Source organism: Microtus ochrogaster, chromosome 22 (assembly GCF_000317375.1).
Source record: "Microtus ochrogaster isolate Prairie Vole_2 chromosome 22, MicOch1.0, whole genome shotgun sequence".
Taxonomy (NCBI): domain Eukaryota; kingdom Metazoa; phylum Chordata; class Mammalia; order Rodentia; family Cricetidae; genus Microtus; species Microtus ochrogaster.
The window spans coordinates 26261526-26278517 of NC_022023.1; the positions used below are offsets into that span (position 1 = coordinate 26261526).

Here is a 16992-nt window from a genome sequence, read left to right on the forward strand (position 1 = left end):
ACACACACACACACACACACACACACACACACACACACACACCATTAAAAATAAAGTAAGGCCAGGCGGTGGTGGTGCACACCTTTAATCCCAGCAATTGGAAGGCAGAAGTAGGCAGATATCAGTGCGTTGGAGGCCAGCCTGGTCTAGAAAGCGAGTTCCAGGACAGCCAAGACTGTTATACAGAGAAACTCTATCTCAAAAAACCAAAATATAATAGATGAATAAATAAATAAAATCACAAACTGACTGAGTGTCCTTGAATTTCTTTTTCTGCCCAAATAAAGAGTTGGCAGGAGAGCGACTACAAAGGACTACTGTCAGTTTTGCAGAGAAGGGACCTGCGTGAAACCCTTTAGGGCTGCTCTCCCTCCCGGCAGTTACATCATCCCATATTCCCAGGCCGAGGGACAGCCATAAGAAAATGGCTGGGGAAGAGAAGAACAGAGCGCACACACTGTGTATCAAGCCGGAAACAGTAGCTGGGGGAAAGCACAGGGCTGGGCTAAAGGCTTTAAGCTGACATCAGTGCTCTGGCCCTGAGCTCTCAGTAGTTTTTATGGTGGGCCTACATAGAGGGCCCCCAAATTGGTCTGCAACTCCAGAAGTTCCAGGAACTTGGGATCAAAGATCAGTGCTATGCTCCAAACCCTCAGACTCTCTGATAAGCCAGCTAAACTACCACTTCCCAGAGAAAGTTCCACCAGGTCATCGGGAGTCCACTGCTCGCTCTGTGGCTTCCTGGTGCCTCCCAGATCTTCTCCAGCATCCACCCCCTCACCATTACTCTCACTCCCACCAGAAAGCAGGCAGGGAGACAAGAGGCTCAGGAGGCAGTGTATTAGGTGCAGGCCCCTTCTGTCTGAGTTCTTTACTGACTCTCTTAAGGGTTAGTTATGACTGGGCAGTGGGAGGGAAGACCTTGCTCATGTAAACCTGGGACAGCAGGCAGAGGAGAAAGTACAAGACGTGATTCAGCTCTCCAATGCCATCCAAGCCAGTTTTGCAGCTGAGAATCTGGAATAACAAACTGCCTTTCTACATCTAACAAACTGCTAGATGATCATTACATGATAAGGAGGGTACAGCACATCGCAGATACCAGTTCCCCACAGTGTTCATGCATTACATCCTCCAGTAAGAATTATTCCTACCATTTGAAGGAGAGAATAAAGCTTAGAGCATAGAAGGGACATGCTCACGGCACAGATCAAATTTGGAAATCTGAGCAAATTTCATATTTAGGCATTAGGGGTCAAAACATGACCTCTTTGTACATTACCCAATTTTTCCTTTCATTAAAACAAACATCTGCATGGCTTTATACTGCACAAAAGACTGTTTTGTTTTTCTTTGCTTGGCTTGTTTGTTTTGCTTTGTATTATTACTATTACTATTATTTGGTGACAGCAAATATGTAGGCAGCACTAGCCAGAAACTCACAGTCCTCCTGCTTTAGCCTCAGCAATGCTGGGATTATAGGCAGGCATCATCATACCCAGCTCAGAAGATCCGTTTTCATTACCACATTGTATGGTTTTTGAAGAAAGTGGTTTTGAATGATCTTCTTGACAGATTAAAAACTGAAAGTCAGAGGCTCCCTGAGCACAAAACCCCCTTTCTGCCACAAGTTCAAGAAGGTCTAATGGAGTATTGCCATTAGTGTGGCGGGTGGGGAGGGGGAGAGCTCAGAGCAGTCAAATGTCTACCTGACATCTCCCCTTTTAAAAAGACCACAAACCTCCAGAACCTCAGAGACAATTTTGGGTAGTTGCCTTGCCCAAATATCCCTCCTCTCCAGGATCTGAAAAGTAATGCTAATATAATCAACTTTTGAGTCACACATGTAACCTCCAAGAGTACCTCCAAATAGATACAAAAGAGGCAAAATAAAAATGCAAATGATTATAGTTACCTTGAGGGTATGTGATAACATTCTACCAAAGCATGTGAGCAGTGTGTGTATGTGTGTGTGTTATACATATGTATGTGTGCATGCTTTAGATGTCCTGTTTAAATTCATACCCATAGAAACAGAAAGAGAAAAATGTAATACGTTATGTTATACAAAGATATCCATAAGTTGCCTCCTAGCTTTAAATTTTTAAGTCAGAATTCCAAACTGATGGCAGAACTTGATGTGAGCCGACATTTCAAGCTCAGGGATTTTCACGGAAACCCAGAACTGCAGGAAACAGCCAACTAGGCTAAATAGGGCAGGCACGCTTTCCTAAGCTGATCCACTGCTGACTCGGGACCTGCAGTTTTCCAAGGATTGAATCCTTACATTGCAGAATTTCTCCCTATGGACGGAGTCCTGAAAGCCAGAACTTGAGTAACAGGGTCTTGCACGCCCAGGTATAACAGTGAGGGATTCGTCCCAGCAGTGGGCTTTCAAAAGACTGGTTCTCAGTCTCAGCTCCACGTGTGAATTGCTGGCAGACATTTTAGAACTATGCTCTTCCCTAATCTAGACCAATGAGGTCAGGGTTTCTGACTGTATAGTCCCAGCATCAGCAACATAACTGTTGGAAAGCAGAGACGATAGTGTTGCCAACATCCTGTCATTCCCTTCTGTGCCCCTGTCTCATACTACCCCATCCCCCTCCTCATCTAGCCCAACTCCCAGCATCACTGTGGTGCTGACTGTGCTGAACACGCTAACAATAAAATCCTACTGAATCCATATCTCAGCTGGGAGGATTGAGATATATCCATGTAATCACATACAACAGTTGGTCCGTTTCATTGGTGTTTACTATCTCACTATGTAACTTTATTAAAAACGGTTTCCCATACCTGTTACTGGTGCAAATTTGGACTGCTCTGAATTTGGGCTAAAACAATTAATGCCAGTATCTATAAATATTCTTGAATGTTTCTTTAGGTACACATATGTAGACATGCCCACAAGACATTATGCTCTAGAAGCAGAAATACCAGGACATAAATCATTTATATATTAAGGTCCAATAGATATGTCTAAACAAAAACTTTATCCACAAGTGTTACTTATACTGCCACTTTAGTGTCCCAGAGTTCTGCCAGAACTCCGTGGGACTTTTAGATGCAAGCCTTTCTGGTGGGTGTACTGAAGTATAGGATGATGCTCTTCACTTTCAGTCCCAACGACAACACTGAGAATGCTTCGAGTTCTCAGGCATGCGGCTGCCTGTCTGGGGTGTATGTTTAAATCTCTTGCTTACTTTCCTGTTGTGTTGGCCTTTCAGAACGGACTTGTTTAAGGGGTATGTCAGCATGAGCATGTATGAACGAAGCTGTCATAATGCAGTCTACTAGTGTGGGTGGAACTGGAAACAGTCAAATGTTTTGAGTTGTCTGCAAATCTAGGACATCAGCCTATCGTTGTATGGAAGATATGCGTCTCCTTTCCCTCTGCGACTTGGTGCTTCCTCTCAGTGTATGCTTCAAGGGTCTGACCTTCTTCATCCTAACATAGTCCAATGTATAAGGTTTTTCATCAGGCCATTTTGATCCTATTGAACAAACCATGGCCCATGCCAAGGTCATGAACATACTCCACTTTTGTCATCCAGAGCAATGCTGTTCAACTGATGATAGAAATGGAGGACACATAGAGTTTTAAATTTTCTAGTACCTATCTTTTCCAAGTAAAAATAAACTGAAATTTAACATTTTATATAACCCAATACTTCAAATACATTATCATTTTATGAGCAATCATAAAAATTATCAGTGAGCTACTTTGTGTTTTCATCCATTTATTATTATATATTTTTATTCCCAGTATGGGTATGTATAATGTATGTGCATGATCATTCTGTGATATGTTTGTGGAGGTCAGAGAACAACACTCAGGAATTGGTTCTCTTCTTCCACCACAGATTCCAGGGATCAAACTCTGGTCATTGGCCTGTTAAGAAAGTGTCTTATCACTAAGCCATCTTGCCAGTCCCATGTTTTTTCTCTACAGGAACTTTATAAAATCTGTGTTGAAGGCCGGGCGGTGGTGGCGCACGCCTTTAATCCCAGCACTCGGGAGGCAGAGGCAAGCGGATCTCTGTGAGTTCGAGGCCAGCCTGGTCTACAAGAGCTAGTTCCAGGACAGGAAACAAAAAGCTACAGAGAAACCCTGTCTCGAAAAATCAAAAATAAATAAATAAATAAAATCTGTGTTGTGCTTTTTACATTTAAGCAATTTCTTTGTTATTGGGCCAATCACACTGTTAGACCCACATAGGTCTAGAGGTTATTCTGTTTGTTTTTCTACATCTAGATCAATATACAGACCTGCATACATTTTAGCACAACAATCTTTCTTTCCACATGGAGATCCAAACAGCTCCTAATTTCCAGTGGTGCTGAGGTCATGGATCACAAACACCAATATCCAGAGATGGCCCTCTAACACGGAGTCCACTCTGGTGCTGTGCTGTACCTCCTCTAACCCCAGCAGATGTCTCCTTCCTCTCTAGTGTTAAGAACCATTTCTATGCTGAGCAACTTTATAAAGTGAAAACGAAGGTGAAAGTGAAGATCACTATGTATCAAGTGATGAAAGTTAAGATCACTATGTATCAAGTGCCCCTTTATGATACAATTTCAGGAAAGTGGGGGGGGGGCAGTGGGTTGGTCAGTAATTGAAGTACTGCCTGCCTGAAAAGTATTTCTTACTGTCAATAATGTTTAAAAACATTTGAAAGTGACAGCAACAGTGTATCCTATGAAACAGATGTTTGCCTGTTATTTTTCAGTCATCATTTCGGGGAGCTACTCTGTTTTGTTCCCACACAGTTCACAGACAAGAATTCCCCTTCCAGCAGACAGTTCTTGGAAACCATCCAGGTAAAGGCAGTTGGAGTTAATGGAACCTGAGGAGCTCATTAGGGGATCCTACAACTTTGACCCAAAGTAGAACATGGCAAGGGTCCTGTAACGTGCACAGCATCACAGATGAGCATAATTTCAGTTTTCTTCGCATCAGCATATTTTATGTTTTTATAGTTTTATCCCCAGGTCAAACAAGAAAACAAACTTTGAAGAAAAGAAATTGAAGCCAATTTAGATATCAAACTTGAGCGATCTTCATTATTAAAAAAAAATGTTTTGAGGTTTTTTTTGCTTGAATCTTGAAATGATTAGTTTACTGCTAGCCTGTGTCAGGCTCAATATAATCAACAAGTATTTATTGACTGTCTGAGAAAATAAGCCTGACAAAAGAATCAAAATAAGACAAATTGGCCTTGTTCCAGCAGACAAATACGCCACGGAGAAATAAATGGTTTATCACAAAAGCATTCCTCATAAAGTACTTCATTTTAGAATATAGATACAGCAAATAATGTCTCGAGCCCCTTAGTAAAATAGAACAGTATAATAGATAATTACACTATTTCAAATAACCTTGTAGCAGCCCTGCTTGTAGGTTTTATATTCTTCTCATCAATGAGAAATATACATATCTTTGGGGTTCCTTTTCTAGTTGTATATATACACACAGGTTGGGCTTGTATATACCAATATTGTGCAGAAAAATTTGAGGATTTTGGTTAAAAAAAATCTTAGCTGGCAGTAGTGGTATTTGTTTGTTTGTTTGTTTGTATACTGCAGTTTAAGAAGTCAACAGGCTGAAGCAGGAGGCTTACAATAAATAACAGGCATAGTGAGGTCAAGGCCAACCTTAGATACACGGTGAGTCCACCTCAGGAAGCCTGTATGTGTATGTGTGTGTACACACATCTGTGCATGTGCGTGCGTGTGTGCGCGTGTGCATGTGCATGCGTGCGTGCGTGCGTGCGTGTGTGTGTGTGTGTGTATGTGTGTAACTCAGAAGTACAGGTAAAGTTCAGAGGCAAAGTCATGCTTAGCATGTACCAGGCCTGGGGTTTGATCTCCACCTTGAAAAAAGTGGGGAAAGGACAAAAAGAATGAATGAATTCGGGGACCAGCCCAAGGGAAGCTTCCCTCTCAGCAGTGCAGTCCTCTCTCTCCACACCTCCAGCAGGAACGTCAAAGAAAAAAAGGTGAACGGCTGTGAGAACAAAGCGCACCCCTTAGCTTTACCTTCTGAGGAGCACGCAGGCCCAGACAAAAACATTTTCTTTCTTACGCTTAGGAAAAGTAAAATCTTTTGAAGGTCCCCCAAGACAGGCTCTTTTCTCCCCACAGCTGTCTTATATTCCTCACCAGACAGTCTTTCTCGTGCTCCCAGGTATCATAGAAAACTCTGGAGAGTACGCACTAGCTGGTGAGGCAGCCATCAGCAGAAAGCCCCGGTTCTCTATGAGGTCAAAGAATCTTTTGTGTTTTGTTTCGTTCTTTGAGACAAGGTTTCTGTGTAGCTTTGGAGCCAGTCTTAGAACTCCCTCTGTAGACCAGGGTGGTCTCCAGCTCACAGACATCTGCCTATCTCTGCCTCCTGAGTGCTGGGATTAAAGACATATGCCACCACGGCCCGGCAGAGGTCAGAGTCTTAACTTCTCCACCCCATCACTAGCTGGGGATTATAAGCACTATTTACTTATTTTAAGTAAGTTTTAGCTTAGTTTAATATGCCACAGTTTAAAAATGTTCAGCTATAAGGGCATAGCTTAAGTTGACAAGTTTAGTAAGGCGGGAAAATAAGTGATGGCTTCCGATCTTAGGGAACGAAGCCTCCTTGTCACAAGGACCCTTGCTCATGTGGTCAAATGTCGGTGAGCCTGTCTAGAGCAGCACAAAGCTCTAGACTTCCCTAGACGACTGAAGTAGGTGAACCTCACACTTGGCCTCTGTGAGGGCCGTGGGGTACGTAACACTATGGAGCTTTAAGGAGAAGGGAGAAGAGCAAAGTTGGGACACTGAGAGGGTTTCCCCATCTTCCTCTCTTTGTCTTTTTGGCATGATACCTGCTGCAGCTCCTCAGGAGTTAAGTTAGGAACAGACTGCCAAAAGTACAATTCTTCAAAACATATTACATTTACTTACTCGTGTGTGTGTGTGTGTGTGTGTGTGTGTGTGTGTGTGTGTTACACACTCTCAAATACATCACAGTGCATCTCTGAGGGGTCAAAGAACAAAATGCAGGGTTTTCCCACTCCTGAGTGCTGATGGTCTTGAGGCTAGAGCACACGGAAAACATTCACCAATAATGACAAAATGGGAAACAGGTATTGTTTATCAAGAGCCACAATCGCCACGGAGAAGACATGTAACATCTGCCTATCTATTCATTGTAACACCCAACCTTACGTGACAGACATTAAAATAGTATGCTTACAGATGAGGAAATCAAAGTTTGAAGAATTTTACTGGCCCAGCTAGGTCACAGCTAGCAGGAAACAGTGACTCACATTCAAATCTTTCTTGTCTACATTCTGTCTAGCACACCACACCTTCACCCCAATCTATAACAAAATAGGGTTGATGTTTAAGCTTTTTTTTAAATAAGTTACCAAGTTGGAATGTTTTCTTATAAGACTCCAATATCTCAAATAATTGACAAATGAGATTTCCCAGAATTGAAAGAGCTTCTTCACAGCAAGAAAACTATAGGCAGAATGAACAGGCAGTCTGAAGAATGTGAGAAACCTTTGCAAGCTATATTTCTGGCAGGGCTAATGTCTAGAAAATATAAAGAACTGCGGAAGTCAAATACCACAAAAATGTACCACTCGATAAGTGGGCTATGGAATTAAGCATACAGTTCTTATAAGAAGAACTACAAATTGCCAATACATATTTCCTAAAAGTAATCTTAATCCTTATTGATCAGGGAAGTGAAAATTAAAACTACTCTGAGATTCCCTCTTACCAAACCAGAATGGTTATCAGTGGGAAAACAAGGGACAGCAAACACTGTGAGGGTGTGGGAAAGCACCAGGCTTACTGACTGTTGGTAGGAGTGCAAACTGGTGCGCCACTGTGGAAATCAGAGTGGAGGGGTCTCAAAAGGCTAAAATCAGAATTACCACATGACCCAGCTTCTGGGCATGCACTAAAGGGTGCTATGTCCAGCCACGGAGACGCTTGTGCATCCTCGTTCATTATTGCTCTATCCACAATAGCCGGGAAATGGAACCAGTTGAGGTCCATCAGTATGAACGGATACTAAAAACTGATTCATACAGACAACAGGATTTTATTCAGCGGTAAAGAAAAGTAAAATTAAAAAATTCGCAGGAAGAGCTAGTAAGATGGCTCCACGGTTAAGAGCACAGACTGCTCTTGCACAGGGCCCAAGTATATTTCCTAGCACCCATGTCAGGTGGATCACAACCACCTAGGTAATCCAACACCCCCTTCTGGGCTCTGTGGGCTCCTACAGCTACATGAACATACCTTCATACAGATGTATGCACATGAATATAGTAGAAATAAAATACCCCACTAAAAATGCACAGATAATATTACATTAAAGTAAGGTGACCCAGACTCAGGAAGACAAATACTGCATGTTCCTTTAGATGCACAGCCTAGCTTCATTTCTTATTTGCACAGAGGTAATTTTGTGCGTCTGAGTGTAGACAGAGGGGTCAGAAAGTTAAAAGAGCTGCATGGGAGAGGAGACAGACTAACGGTGGGAGAAAGACACGAGAGCATACGTGATATGAAGGGGAAGGTAGAATTACTGAGAGCAGAAAGGGACAGTTCAGGAGAGAAGGGAGATGGCAGCGGGAGCCAACCCAAATTAAATATTCATAAAACACCAGAAGAAAAACTTTTACTTCTCATGCTAGTTTAAATTTTTTTTTGAATGATTCCAAGTTGGAATGTTTAAATGTTATCATGGGCTTTGAAAATTCCAATGTTAAGGACACAGGGAGGCTAATGGAATAACGAATGAAAATCCTTGAATTTTTGGTATGTAAAAAGGCACAAATGCTTCGCTTTCCTCACTGAGTGATGCTATTCTAAAACACATTGAAGCTAAACTTTCTCATGTGGAAGGCGCATATATTATAAACTCTATCTCCTTGAATTAAATGAGAAAATACATATACATATAGCAAGGACTGAATAACAAATAGAGATTGTAGCCAACGCAACTAACCAATGTTTAGAATTAATAAATTAGTTAATTTATTAATTAACAGTAAACATAGACATTACCAAGAATCATCTTCAAAATTGTGTTACTCAAAAAAATAAATAAATAAAATAAAATAAAAAAAATGTGTTACTTGATTTGGTTGCTATTTTAGAAATATTTAAATAGTTATTACCCATCTGTGTCTACTATCTCCTTGAAGTATTTTTCTTTTGGCCAGCAATCCTATGAATAAAGTTACAACTGAAATTCCCTTTGGAAGAATAAAAACAAAAAGGTTTTTAGGAAGACAAAAAGTAAGAAAGTTCAAAGTTTGAACTCTCGGGCATGGTAGAGAAAGCACACACAAGGCTGGGATGTAGCTCGGCAGTAGATCATTTACCCTGCTTACATAAGGGCTTGGGTTCCTTCCCCAGCAAGACAGATAGACAGACAGAGCACACAAAGAGAAAGGGCCTGAGGTAGAGAAAGGGGACATTGAGCATCAATGGTTAAAGAATAAATTAATAATCACCACCTAGACAGTCCCAAAGGTTTCACTCCCTAAAGCTGTGTAAAGATTTTCCAGAAATGATAATTTTTTACAAGAACTTCTGTCCTAAGGTTTTGTTCAATTTAGGAAAGACAAAGTTTTGTTTTGTTATGTTGCATGAGGCTAACTGCTTTAGTCTCTGCTAAATCTTTGGAGCCTGACAAGGAGTATTACATCCCTAAAGACAGGTCTAACTTAGAAAAGTTTGTCACTGTGGTGAGCAAGTCATCTCTGCTCTCAGCTGAAGGCACTGTGACATGGTTTGAAACGGATTTGACAGGCCACCCAGTCAGCACAGTGGCCACACTGTTCATGTCATCTTGAGTCAGGTTTTCCTAAAACCCAGCTGTGTGTGAGTTCAGTGCCTTAGCCATTCTCCCCATCCCTTTAAGGGATCAGCTGCCACTCAACCTACAGCAAAGTGAGAGAGCCAGGAGCATGGTCTGGACTCCAAGTTTCCTCTCCACTAAGCACAGCTGAAGTCAGTCTTCAAGCGGGAGGCTCCAAACCCCTTCCCAAGTCTCTCCCAGAACATCATGGCAAAGCCAGGCATTTTCATTCTTTCTCTCTCTCCCCTCCCTACCCTACAACCACACACACACACACACACACACACACACACACACACAGAGTCCCAGTACCATCACAGAGCTGACACCTACCTTCCCAAAGCGTCAAGCTGCGAAAATGTTCCTCGCCTATGAGAAGAAACCAGAGAGGCTTCCCGTCCCAACCAGCTCTGTTCCCATCAGAGGGCAACACACCTCATCTGTACTTGAGCCCTGAAATTCTTGCAGAGACCCACCCTCGAAAGTTGCAAGTCAAGATTTCTGACTGAGGGCAGTTAGTCACGTGAGGCGAAGTGACTGGATGGCACTGTCAGGTTCTTCCAGATGGGATGTCGCTTCCTGTTTCACCAACGGGAGAAGCAAAACCCGGAGCCTAATCAGACACTGACTTACAAATGCATCCATTGCCTCATCGCCTCTGCCTCTGGTGTACACAGGCATTAGTCAGCCGCGGAAAAGGTGATTTCACTGTTTGCACTGAAGGAAAGGAGCTTAGGCTGCTGGCCACGGAGGAACCTGAAACACCGCCGACAGGTTGCACTCTGCTAGGAGCTGGTTCGACAACTATAGAACACTCCAGTAGCTGCAAATTCTAGCAGAGCTTTCAGACAACTAAACCATCACCACTAACACTACTACTGACCTTCAAACTCTTCCACGGAGGAGTGCCAGACACAGAATATGGTTTCTCTCTCATATTCCAGTGATGGGAGCAAAAGATAAATATTTAAAGAAAAAATACAGCAACCAAAATAAATAAATAGAAAGAGGGAACAAAGGATAGAAGGAGGGAGGGATGAAGGGAGGGAAGGAAGGAGGGAAGGAAGGAAGGAAATAAGAAAGAAAACAGTCTAGCAATGCTTTCTTTTTAAGCAGTCAGATGTAATTCGCCCTGTTTTTGTTTCTGTCTCCTAGAGCAATCACCATAGAGAAACAGGAGTCTATTAACAGGGATCAGGACATGGCCACTATGCCAGAAGTGCACACATGGTAGGGTTTATTTGAGGTGGCTACTGTGGGGGCAGCTCCACTTTCTCTGGTGGAAGAGGAGCTAGCTCTGGGCTCGCGTTGTTATTTAAAGTGCTCTGACAGGAAGAAAGCTCAACAAGTTGATTCACGTAGCCTGTAAAGCAGCACGGGCATCCTAGGTGCTTCTGCAGCACCGCCCCCTCTGCCAGGGATCCCGAGAGCACCTCACCAGCTGCCAACTGGTGAAAGCCTTTCCCTTTTTTTCTGTCAGCTGCTTAATGATGAGAAAACTTAAAAGACCAGAAGTGGAGAAAAGGAGATGCCAGTTTCAAATAAACAGCTTCTTGAATTTTACTACCAGATTTAGTTCACGCAATTCTTCCTAGACTTTCTCTGTGCAGACGTTTGCTATTAAAAAGTAAATGAACTTAGCGAAATATTAGGGGTGGATGTGTTTTATACCTGTAATCCCAGAATATTAAGGGCAAGGGGATCAACTATGTTCAAGGCCAGCCTGAGTTACACAGTGAGTTTCAGGTCAGGATGGGCTACAGAGACCCTGTCTCACAAGACCAAAGCAAACAAACATCTTTAGATAGGAGGGCTGAACACCAGGAGGTTACTAGGAGGGTAGATGGTCAATTCAAGTCTTCCTCAACTGTCCTCAGGAGACTGCTGTGGTCTTGCCTGGCTCTCTGGCATGCATGCCTTTCCAGATCTAGTCCAACTTCTCATTGCTCCCTTGTTCACGTTCCTAATTAAAGTATTTTTTCTCATCCCTTACTCTTGCTAATAGCCATGACCTTCCGTCTAGAGGATCAAGAGCAGCCTGCTCCAGGATACCCCTCTGCCCTTTGCTCTCAGGGAGCAGAAGCAAAATGGATGCTTGGGGCTGCTCTCTGTGCCTCTCTCAAGCCCTCCTAGCCAGCAGACCTGCTGTGCTTAGACCTGTATTTCCAGACCAGCTGACCTGCCTAACTTCTTCCCATTAGATCAGGGAGCCTCAAGTGGCAGGCCTTCCAGCTCTTCTATTTCCGAGGCTGAGAACAGTGCCCAGCTGGTCAAATACCCAGGAGTAGCCACGCCACACTCATCTTCACACCAAGGATATCTGGGGGATGACAATTTTCCTAAATATTTTTCTGGATCCTCCCCCAAGTTAAACAAACCAAAAGAGAATCACATTTTTTGTCTATTCTATAATAAAATTCACATTATCTCCTAATGAAATATAATGCTCACATCAAGCAGAAATTATTTCACATGCTCCAGTACATCCTATATAATGAAAAGAATCTTATTAGTGCTATTGACTTTGGGAGTGGTGCTTGGGATTGAACCCAGGGACTTGCATATGCTAAATATGTTGTCTACCAGAGTCGCAGGCCCAGCACCAACTCCTGCCTCTTTTGAGTCACCGTCAAGGAGCAGTCCTGTCTTCCGCAGGAACACATTGCACACTTCACACTAGAGACAGGAGATAAGAGGACCATGAGGATTTGACCTTTCTGGGGCTGAAGATCTAAGTGTCAGGGTCCTTGCTGTGCAGCTCCTCCTGAAAGATGCCCTCAGGGCTCATGGGGAGTGTGGTGTGATGTGGGATTCCCCTCTGTATTCTGTGAATATGGTTAATTGTCATTGGTTGATAACAAAGCTATTTCAGCCAATGACTTAGCAGAGTAAAGCCAGGCAGGAAATCAGAACAGAGCTAGAAAGAGAGAGTAGGCAAAGTCAAAGAGATGCCATGTAGCTGCCGAAGGAGACAGATGCCGGACCCTTACCAGTAGGCCACAGCCTCGTGACAATACACAGATTAATAGAAATGGGTTAATTTAAGATGCAAGAGTTAGTTAATAAGAAGCCCGAGCTAACAAACCAAGCAGTGTTGTAATTGATATAGTTTCTGTGTGATTATTGGGGTCTGGGCAGCCAGGAAATGAATGAGGAGACTCTGCTTTGCAGGGGTGCAAAAAGGAATGGGAGCCTCTAAAAGTATCTCATGTGAATTCCTTTCTTTGTTTAATTTCCCACTTGTGCCCTACTATAGTGTATTCAGTGGTTAGTTGACTGTTAATAGAAGAGAGAACCTCCAAACAAAGACAGACAGAACAAGGTGCCCATGGGGGAACTGTGACTTAAGTGATACTCAACTCTCTCATTTTATGAGTGAACTTTAAGAGTGGAGCCATTAAATCCAGGTTCTATTTTGAATTTTCAGTGACAGATATTAAGTCATGAAGTCAAGGAGAATATTAATGATTTTAGAGCACACTTTAGAGGCAGCTATCATACCTCTGACAAATGAAATGTAAACAATGAAGCAGGGTTCTAGTGGGTCAATTTTATAGGAGCAAAAGGAGACACATTACAAAACTGCCTAGTTCTTACACAGAGAACAAGCCAATGGTCAAATGGTAACTTAGTTACTCGTGTGATAAGTACCTATCTAGTCCATTTACATAGTGAAGTAGGGAACGAAATAGGCCAACCAGAGGCAAACCCAATTAAGTTTCTGGCGGGCCACTTGTGAACTCTGAAGAACAGGATACAGATGACTCTGGGATCCAGCAGGAAGAGGACAAGAAAATGCACCAAAGGCTCTGTGCAGGAGCGAAGAGCAACAGCTTCAGGAGTGAGCACAGGAGAAAGCAGAGGAGCATGCCTGCTAGCTGCAGGTCACACTCTGAACCAGAGGAGAATATGCCAGGTGAAGGCATCCTTGTTTCCCTGCCAAGACACTCCACGGAGGCAGCTTTCACCATGCTCTTAATCTAACTGGGCACATGTTCTCAGCTGTCACCATCAACAAACTTGATCTTCATACAATGTTTAATCTTGTCGTGTTTTCACACTTTTCAAATGCTAAGGTTTGTGCATAGACAAGACTTTAAATCAAAATGACAGGAGCCCCTGTATCCTGCAGTGCACACATGTGTGTGGTTCCTGCAAGACACAATGAAATGAACACTCTTACCATTAAGATTTAAAAATATATTTTTCGTTTTATCTCTCTCTGTCTCTCTCTGTCTCTGTCTCTCTCTGTCTCTGTCTCTCTCTCTCTCTCTCTCTCTCTGTCTCTCTCTCTGTGTGTGTGCCATGATTTATGTGTGCAAATCAGAAGACAACAAGCACAAGTCAGTTCTTTTTCCTTTCTACCACATGGGTTCAGGGACAAAGCTCAGGCCATTAAGATGGCTGGCAAGCACCTTTCCTCACTGAAGCATCTCACCTGACCACAGGATTTCCTAAATGACATGCTTAGACACTCAACCCTTGGATCAACATCTAGACCAAAGAATAGAAAGGTTACATGGTATTGGTACAGACCAGCCACCTCTCGCATCATGACTCACACAAATCCTCAAGCAGATTACAGGATTACAAAACCTGAATTTTGTCTTTCTCTTCCCACTGTACCCTGTTCCAGCACTTTCCTGGCCTGGTGGTGGAAGGCTCCCTAGCATATAATCCAAGAGCTCACTCTTTGAGGCACATTACCTACAGTCAATGAGCCACAGGAGAGAAGGCTCTAACTCACTCATCCTCCCTAGGGCACCCTCCCCGTCCCTCAGTCCCTCAGCACAAAGCCCACCCACTATCTGGCACCATTTCCCCCTAAGTTACCTAGCCCCATCCTAACTTACCCTCTTCCAAGTTTATTCGTACACTCCCCATGTAAACTCCAGGAGGGCTGGGATTTCTGGCTGGCCTGCCTATGGCTGAATTCCTGGGGAGGGAGGAATAAGAGCTATTCCTGGCGGCCCTAGCGTGCACGTCAACAGAGTAGTGTATTTGTCTGGGTATTTCCATTCTACCCCTTCCTCTCTACCACAAACGTATTTGCTCTTTCAGAGGTAGCCACTGGTCTCTTTCAAAACCTGAAGAGAGTATTGCACATCGTGAAGAGGGCCAGTTCTGCTGTAGGTTTCTTAGGAGGTGGGGAGATTTTATCCTCAAAGAATTAAATCTATCACATACTGAGGACTTGAGAGAAATAATTTTTAGCATTGCTCTTCACATCCTCCTGTATACAGCCTGTCAATACGAGCATCTCTTAAAGGCCAGTGTTTGGCCAGATGGTCACAGTCACTTGTGCACTCATATGTGGCCATCATGACTAAAGAAGACATGGTTTAATTAGGTTCCTCTAGAAAATTTTGGCTGCTAAGGCCCACTTGATACAAAAAAAAGTCTTATTTTTATTAAGTGTGTGACTAAAGATGAACCTCTTAGTTCCTCATACATTCATGTTTCCCAACAGGAAACCAGTATCAACAGCAGCAGCAGCACTAGTGCTGTGAAACAGCAGTCAGTCTATATAAAATAAGCTCCCAAACGGTACTGTATGAATGGAAGCTGTGATTATAACTATCATAATGATTGGTACTCTTAATTTATAGGCTTTTAGTCTTATGTTATTTTGTAACAGGTTTTAGTTTGTGCATCAAGAATTAGTTTATCCAGTTAAATCTTGAGTGTGACAACTGTGTAAAGTCTCCATGTTGCAACCACTTCTGGTCTCTGAATGTCACGTTCACTAGCTAATTCCCTTGGCTAATAGTTATTAGGTTCATACTATGTGCCAGACACATCATCTGTTTTGAAGGAGTTATAGATCTCAAGAATAAAAATAAAGTATGACTACCAAACTAGACAGACACACAGTTCCATAGATGAGCAAAAACATTCACAGATATTTTATACAGAGGTGTAGAAGAAAATGTTCATATGTATTTGTGGGGTGCATATATTTTTATGCTCCAACACAGCTGCGAAGATGGACTCTCCAACATTTGTCACCTTCAAATCCCAACTGAAAAGCATGCTTTATGAGCCATGGACTTTAAATAAAGAACTAGGACTATACAATATGGAATCAAGAAACAGATGGAAGAGGGCAGATAAAGTTTCACCACCTCAAATAACTAATTCCATGACCATCTCAGTATGTAGATGGAACTGGTTAGGGTGAGCATCTGTGGTCTTTCTCCCTGACTTGTGCTGAATCATCCCAGGAAATGTTCCTTGTGCTTTGGATGGACTCAAGAGAACTGCATAAGCACTAGCCAGTAGGTGAAATGGGTGCTAAGCAAGGATTAGCACTCGAGTAAATATTTTTGGATACTCAATGCCATGTCATGGGTGAACAAGATGAAGAAACAAAATACATTGTATTCATTGTATTTACTGACCCATTTTCATGCAGCACAATGTACAGGAGGCCTTTAATACAGACAGAGATCAACGCAATGACTTTGACCTTGAGGAGATATGATCGATCTCCTCCCTGGTCTTCTCATTCTACTTCCTATCTAGTGTCCTATTATGTCACCTACGTGCACCCACACCCCCTACACACACAAACCAAAAACAACCCCAAAACAACCTGCTTGAGAAACCAAAGATCCCTAAGAACAGATACGTCTCTCTAGCCTATGGATTCTCTAATGAGAAAAAACAAACAAAAACCGTGGAGAGCCTATGAAAAACACAAATAACATCATGTGTCATGATTAAAGCCATCCAGGATCTATTCCCAAGAACATGGCACCAATATCTGTTGACTTCTCACAAAGGCTGTGGTTATCCCAGAGGCCCCAAGAGAGCTTCAGATTCAGCTTGAGGACAGGGGCTGTTCAGTGCCTTCTCTCACTTTTTGATGATCTCCAAACTTTCAGGGGAGAGATCTCATTCAAACCTTTTCCCTCATTGGGCACGCTATAGCTTTTAAATATATATTTTTATATATATTCATAGTGACCTGGACATTCTAAGGTGAATGGAAGTGATGCTGAGATAGATTCCAATACACAGAGTTGTTCCTTCGTAAAGCTGCCCACACTTAAAAAACAGCTTCTAGCACATTGCTTACTGCTGTACAAGTTAGGCATCTCTCTTTTTCTTTCTTTCTT

General features: G+C 42.7%; 1 protein-coding gene across 1 annotated transcript in view; it reads right to left on the minus strand.

Moving 5' to 3' along the window:
- Window positions 1-10799, minus strand: part of Cers3 (ceramide synthase 3) — a 93930-nt gene extending 83131 nt beyond the window's left edge. Inside the window, exon 1 of the mRNA XM_026784367.1 lies at window positions 10755-10799. The gene's annotated coding sequence lies outside the window, so the exon portion shown is untranslated. The remainder of the gene's footprint in view (window positions 1-10754) is intronic.
- Window positions 10800-16992: the final 6193 nt, after the last annotated feature.